Source organism: Rhipicephalus microplus, unplaced genomic scaffold (assembly GCF_043290135.1).
Source record: "Rhipicephalus microplus isolate Deutch F79 unplaced genomic scaffold, USDA_Rmic scaffold_115, whole genome shotgun sequence".
Taxonomy (NCBI): domain Eukaryota; kingdom Metazoa; phylum Arthropoda; class Arachnida; order Ixodida; family Ixodidae; genus Rhipicephalus; species Rhipicephalus microplus.
The window spans coordinates 177,501-184,826 of NW_027464687.1; the positions used below are offsets into that span (position 1 = coordinate 177,501).

General features: G+C 59.5%; 2 non-coding genes across 2 annotated transcripts in view; both read right to left on the bottom strand.

The window, feature by feature from the left end:
• The window catches only part of LOC142790502 (5.8S ribosomal RNA), a 153-nt gene extending 55 nt beyond the window's left edge, over nucleotides 1-98 (bottom strand). Inside the window, exon 1 of the ribosomal RNA XR_012889560.1 lies at nucleotides 1-98. This exon is cut by the window's left edge and continues 55 nt beyond it. This is a non-coding gene — a ribosomal RNA (5.8S ribosomal RNA).
• A 1,719-nt stretch (nucleotides 99-1,817) lies between these two features.
• On the bottom strand, nucleotides 1,818-3,632 carry LOC142790495 (small subunit ribosomal RNA). Its single transcript, XR_012889553.1, has one exon. It is a non-coding gene; the product is annotated as a small subunit ribosomal RNA (ribosomal RNA).
• Between the last annotated feature and the right edge of the window lie 3,694 nt (nucleotides 3,633-7,326).

The following is a 7,326-nucleotide window of genomic DNA, read 5'->3' on the forward strand; positions in this document are numbered from 1 at the left end:
AGAATCAGTGCTCAGTGTGTCCTGCAATTCACACCAAGTCTCGCAGCTGGCTGCGTTCTTCATCGACCCGAGAACCGAGTGATCCACCGCTTAGAGTCGTGAAAAAGTGTTTGTTCAATTCCGTACAGTCAAAACCAAACGTTTCTGGCACTCGGCCAAACAGTGGCCAAGAAGGGCGCTTTTCAGCGCACGCTTGGACTCCAAAACTCTGCCGCGCCTTTTTCGGCTGCCGCAAATCGAGCAAACGGTGTGTTTCGGACGGCGTTTCGCTTTCGCTACTTGCGAGTGCTTTCGTGGTCCACCCCTCTATAAATACTCGGGAGGCGTCGAAGCCGGTTCTCCAAGCCGGACCCGTAGGTATCGTTGTGTGCTCGCTCTCATTGGCCCGCCTAACCAGAAAATGCCTGCGGTACACCCATTTGGATAAGAGTGCACGCAGATGCGGGCCTCGACGGCTACACATTTCCTCGGGCGGCCGCCTCCCGGCCTCCGTGGAGCGCGGGATGCACGGTCCCATCGACAAGCCTCTCCCGTTTTTACCGTGGCGTCGCGGTTCACCACGGCAGGCGGGTCGGTCTCCTCCGCATAAAAAGGGGGACCCCCGCTTTTTGTTCCACGAAATCGCACAAGCTTTTTTCGCATCCACGGTTTGCCACCGCACACCAAAATGCCGATCCGGCTGCCTACTTTAGCCAACAGGTGGAGCCAGGCGCGCCGTACTTGCGCGGCACTTCCCACGTCCACCGAAGTCGGTGCCAAGGACCACTTTCGGCGCCGGAGCCGCGTACGAGCCTACTCGAGGCGGAAGAACGAAGCCAGCAAGGGCCTGGCCGCAAGTGCGTTCAATTGTCGGGACGTCCAAGTCCCTCGTTCTTCCGTGCTTCCTCTTTCGGCAAGTCGTTGCGGCACCTTCCCAAAGCGCGCAGACCCGCTAATCGCGACGAGCGCGACGTGGCCGTGCCGCCTTTCCCTCGGCAGCAAGCAAAACGCCTGGCAACGTCGACGCTCCCCTAACCGCGATCTCGCACCGTGTTTCGTGTGGCGAATTCAAAAGCCGGCCGGCGCTGCTGCAACCATTACGGTCGGTACGCATACGCCGCGGAGGGCGGGACGGTCATCGGAGCGTGCGGTTCCTCCATCGAGTACTGCGCACCTCGGCCGTCGCATCGCCGTGCCATGACCGGCCGCGCGTCAACGCGAACCGGTGCCAGCGAGATCCCTCGCCTGCAAGAACCGACCGGCAGCCTCCGTCACCCGAGGACGCGGAGGCGCTTGCCGCGGACGGCGGGACGGTATGCACTGGTGCACAGCGGACCCGTCACATCGCCAGTTCCTTGACCGACCGCCGACGCTTGTGCCGTTCCTCTCGTACTTGGCAGTCGCCGCGCGATTGTCGGGTCTCGTTCTTGCACGCTCGAACGGTCGGGAGGGCACTCGGCTGGCGTTTCGGGAACGCGCAGCCTCGCCTTCTACCGACGTAACCACGACTCGCCGTTCGCGCTCCGCCGCTCCTGTTTACAGTACTAGGCGGTCCCGCAGCGGTCGGGTCGCGCATTTCGAGCGCTTCGAGCCACGGTGCAGTGGCGGGTCGAAAGCCGACCTATGAGTGCGTTGCGCCGTTTGTACCCGCGTCCGCCACCTGGCCGACCGTCCAAGGTCGCGGTGTTGGCGTCCGCTGGGCGCAACAATTTGTCACGGGGTGCCGCTCCACATTCAGGCAGCCCCGTGGGGAAAAGCCGACCCCGCGTCCAAACGGGGTCAGCGGCAGAAAGTGTCGGGCGCAGACGCAGCTGAGGCGCTCACCCTTCACAATCCGTTAATGATCCTTCCGCAGGTTCACCTACGGAAACCTTGTTACGACTTTTACTTCCTCTAAATGATCAAGTTTGGTCATCTTTCCAACAGACCGGCGCAACCGAAAGGCCGCGCCGGACATCGGTCCGAAGACCTCACTAAATCATTCAATCGGTAGTAGCGACGGGCGGTGTGTACAAAGGGCAGGGACGTAATCAACGCGAGCTTATGACTCGCGCTTACTGGGAATTCCTCGTTCAAGGGGAACAATTGCAAGCCCCTATCCCAATCACGAAAGAAGTTCCACGGGTTACCCAGTCTTTTCAGACAGGGATAAAGACACGCTGCTTCCTTCAGTGTAGCGCGCGTGCGGCCCCGGACATCTAAGGGCATCACAGACCTGTTATTGCTCTGTTTCGTGCGGCTAGGAGCCGCTTGTCCCTCTAAGAAGGTTGTAAGGTGCTGGGAACCCCGCACCTATTTAATAGGCTAGAGTCTCGTTCGTTATCGGAATTAACCAGACAAATCGCTCCACCAACTAAGAACGGCCATGCACCACCATCCACCGAATCAAGAAAGAGCTCTCAATCTGTCAATCCTCCCAGTGTCCGGGCCGGGTAAGTTTTCCCGTGTTGAGTCAAATTAAGCCGCAGGCTCCACTCCTGGTGGTGCCCTTCCGTCAATTCCTTTAAGTTTCAGCTTTGCAACCATACTTCCCCCGGAACCCAAATACTTTGGTTTCCCGGAAGCTGCCCGCCGAGTCATTTGAGTAACTCAGGCGGATCGCTGGTTGGCATCGTTTATGGTCAGAACTAGGGCGGTATCTGATCGCCTTCGAACCTCTGACTTTCGTTCTTGATCAATGAAAACATTCTTGGCAAATGCTTTCGCAGTAGTTCGTCTTGCGACGGTCCAAGAATTTCACCTCTAGCGCCGCAATACGAATGCCCCCGTCCGTCCCTCTTAATCATTACCTCGTATTCCAAAAACCAACAGAACAGAAACGAGGTCTTGTTCTATTATTCCATGCAAGTTTATTCAGGCGACTCGCCTGCGTTGAGCACTCTAATTTTTTCAAAGTAAAAGCACCGGCCATCTCGAGGCACACAATGAAGTGCACCAAGAAAGAACCGGCATGATGTTCAGTCCGAGCCGTCGCATCGGGTAGATGCACTACTCGTCTGGAACTGAGATCCAACTACGAGCTTTTTAACCGCAGCAGGTTTAGTATACGCTATTGGAGCTGGAATTACCGCGGCTGCTGGCACCAGACTTGCCCTCCAATTGATCCTCGTTAAAGGATTTAGAGTGTACTCATTTCAATTACGGGGCCTCAAAAGAGTCCCGTATTGTTATTTTTCGTCACTACCTCCCCGTGCCGGGAGTGGGTAATTTGCGCGCCTGCTGCCTTCCTTGGATGTGGTAGCCGTTTCTCAGGCTCCCTCTCCGGAATCGAACCCTGATTCTCCGTTACCCGTAACAACCATGGTAAGCAAGTAACCTACCATCGAAAGTTGATAAGGCAGACACTTGAAAGAAACGTCGCCGGCTCGTGGCCATGCGATCAGCACAAAGTTATCCAGAGTCACCACACAATACGGGCCGAAACCCCATCGATCTTGGTCTAATAAAAGCACCCGTTACCCAAAGGGCTCCAGGCTCACTGCATGTATTAGCTCTAGAATTGCCACAGTTATCCAAGTAGGAAGAAACGATCTAAGGAACCATAACTGATTTAATGAGCCATTCGCGGTTTCGCCTTATTTCGGCATGTACTTAGACATGCATGGCTTAATCTTTGAGACAAGCATATGATTACTGGCAGGATCAACCAGGTAATCGTTCGACTGCGCGTCCGTCCTCGCCTTCGGCGGGCCGGACGCAGTCTGTGTGCGGCGGAGGCCACCTTCAGGCGCCCCAACACGCTTATTTTGCACTCCGAGATGACGGCGTTCGAGCTCGCTACGGCACAACCTTCCCGAAAGACGAGTGGGAGCCGTGCGGCAAGAAGCACGTTCATGCTCGCTCTTTTTCGTTGCATCGACTCGGTCGCGCCGTGCGGGTTGCCCAAGCCCGCTGCACTGTCGGTGGACCGGCCGGAACTAGCAACGGAGCCGAGACTGCAAAGCCGCCAGACGACGGGTCACGCCCGCGTCTTCGGCGCTTTCGCATCTGAATCGCCCGAGGACGACACGGAACACACCTCGATATCGTGGTAAAACGGCACCGTCCGACAACCAGCCCCTAACGCATCAAGCGGATGAGGCTGCAGACGACTGCCGTGGATTCCCCTGGAGCAGACCCGAGGACACGCTTGACGAGGCCGAAGCCCGCCGCATATCAGACACCCGGTCGCTTTCGCGTACGCCGCTCACGAGAACCCCCACATAATAGCAGCGATAAGTACCCAGACCTCCTTGGGCACTAATACGAGCGTACTCGAGAAAATTTCACCGCGGGTGTGCCCCGAAACGTGTGGCACGTTGAGCGTGCCACAAGTCTACGTCGCTCTCAAACCCGCCGAGGTCGTAGAATTTGCGACCCTACTCACGAAATTCCCACCGAGGATACGGCCGCAAACGTACCGCACCTTGGGTAGGCCACGAGTTTGTGCAACACTACGCTGACGGCACAGCACCGAGGTCGTGCGCGCACGCACGGGAAAATTCCGCCGCGGTTTCTGCCGAAAACGTGAGGCACCACGACTCTCCGCAAGTTCGCGTCGACTGCGAAAGACCGAAGTCGTGAACGACGTGTCCGCTACTCGCCGCCGACACGCTGGACACCAAACGTACAACGACTCGACGGCGTCGTAGAGGCCCACGACGCGGTTTTCCTTAACGACGTCTCGGCGTGGCACCGACAGGTTAGAACGGCCGACCAACGTTCCCTGTCCGCCGTTCGGCTCAGTCGAAGGGCTCGGCGACTTCGGCAACGCTGCGAAGCCGCACGGTGACGCACGCCATGTCCCCATTTTTTTTTTTTTCTTTCTGCGTCTGCCGGGGTGCCCCTATAATAGCAGCGATAAGCACCCAGACCGCCGTGGGTCGCTCGCCCCGGCTGACGTGGTTTTTCGTACTCCTGCGGCGGTCGCCGTCAAGCACGTCCAAATACGCTACTTTCGTGGGCGCATTCACGCTCTTTCGCTTCGCCGGAGTGCCAGCACTCACTCTGCCAAAAACGGCGAACATCCGAGCGGCGGTTCCCACTTTTGCGTCGGCGTCGCAAACCCCGCCCCGGCAGACGAGGTTTGCCGTACTCGTGCGACGGTGGCCGGCGGGCACGTCGAAAGACGCCGATATCGTGCGCGAATTGGCGCACCTTGGCTTCACCGGAGTGCCGCCACTGACTCCTCCAAAAACGGCGAAGATCCGAGCGGCGCTTCCCACTTTCGCATCGGCGTCCCGAACTCCGCCCCGGCTGACGCGGTTTACCGTACTCGTGCGACGGTCGCCGGCGAGCACGTGGAAAGACGCCGATATCGTGCCCGAATCGGCTCCGTTCGGCTTCGCCGGAGTGCCAGCACTGGCTCGGCGAAAGACGACGAACATCCGAGCGACGGTTCTCACTATTGCGTACGCGTCGCAAACCCCGCCCCGGCAGACGCACTTTGCCGTACTCGTGCGACGGTCGCCGGCGAGCACGTAGAAAGACGCCGATATCGTGCCGGAATCGGCCCCGTTTGGCTTCGCCGGAGTGCCAGCACTCACTCGGCCACAAACGGCGAACATCCGAGCGGCGGTTCCCACTTAGCCGTCGGCGTCCCGAACTCCGCCCCGGCAGACGCGGTTGCCGAGCTCGTGCGACTAGCGACCGCGAAGCCGTCTCGCGACGCCGCTTTCGTGCGCGGCTCCCACTGCGACCTGGGTCACCCGAGGTCGACGAGCAAGAAAGAATGTCGAAAAAAAATTTTTTTTTTTTTGCGTCTGCCGGGGTGCCCCTATAATAGCAGCGATAAGCACCCAGACCGCCATGGGTCGCTCGCCCCGGCTGACGTGGTTTTTCGTTTTCCTGCGGTGGTCGTCGTCAAGCACGTCCAAACACGCCACTTTCGTGGGCGCATTCGCGCTCTTTCGCTTCGCCGGAGTGCCAGCACTCACTCTGCCAAAAACGGCGAACATCCTAGTGGCGGTTCCCACTTTTGCGTCGGCGTCGCCAACCCCGCCCCGGCATACGCGGTTTGCCGTACTCGTGCGGCGGTGGCCGGCGGGCACGTCGAAAGACACCGATATCGTGCGCGAGTCGATGCTTCTTGGTCTCGCAGGAGGGCCGCCACTCACTCCTGCAAAAACGGCGAAGATCCGAGCGGCGCTTCCCACTTTTTCGTCGGCATCGCAAACCTCGCCCCGGCAGACGCGCTTTGCCGTACTCGTGCGACGGTCGCCGGCGAGCACGTCGAAATACGCCGATATCGTGCCCGAATCGGCCCCGTTTCGCTTCGCCGGAGTGCCAGCACTCACTCGGCCAAAAACGGCGAACATCCGAGCAGCGGTACCCACTTAGCCGTCGGCATCCCGAACTCCGCGCCGGCTGACGCGGTTGCCGAGCTCGTGCGACTAGCGACCGCGAACGCGTCTCGCGACGCCGCTTTCGTGCGCGGCTCCCATTGCGACCTGGGTTACCCGAGCTCGACCAGCAAAAAAGAAGGTCGAAAAAAAATTTTTTTTTTCTGCGTCTGCCGGGGTGCCCCTATAATAGCAGCGATAAGCACCCAGACCGCCGTGGGTCGCTCGCCCCGGCTGACGTGGTTTTTCGTACTCCTGCAGCGGTCGCCGTCAAGCACGTCCAAATACGCCACTTTCGTGGGCGCTTTCGCGCTCTTTCGCGTCGCCGGTGTGCCAGCACTCACTCTGCCAAAAACGGCGAACATCCTAGTGGCGGTTCCCACTTTTGCGTCGGCGTCGCCAACCCCGCCCCGGCATACGCGGTTTGCCGTACTCGTGCGGCGGTGGCCGGCGGGCACGTCGAAAGACACCGATATCGTGCGCGAGTCGATGCTTCTTGGTCTCGCAGGAGGGCCGCCACTCACTCCTGCAAAAACGGCGAAGATCCGAGCGGCGCTTCCCACTTTTTCGTCGGCATCGCAAACCTCGCCCCGGCAGACGCGCTTTGCCGTACTCGTGCGACGGTCGCCGGCGAGCACGTCGAAATACGCCGATATCGTGCCCGAATCGGCCCCGTTTCGCTTCGCCGGAGTGCCAGCACTCACTCGGCCAAAAACGGCGAACATCCGAGCAGCGGTACCCACTTAGCCGTCGGCATCCCGAACTCCGCGCCGGCTGACGCGGTTGCCGAGCTCGTGCGACTAGCGACCGCGAACGCGTCTCGCGACGCCGCTTTCGTGCGCGGCTCCCATTGCGACCTGGGTTACCCGAGCTCGACCAGCAAAAAAGAAGGTCGAAAAAAAATTTTTTTTTTCTGCGTCTGCCGGGGTGCCCCTATAATAGCAGCGATAAGCACCCAGACCGCCGTGGGTCGCTCGCCCCGGCTGACGTGGTTTTTCGTACTCCTGCAGCGGTCGCCGTCAAGCAC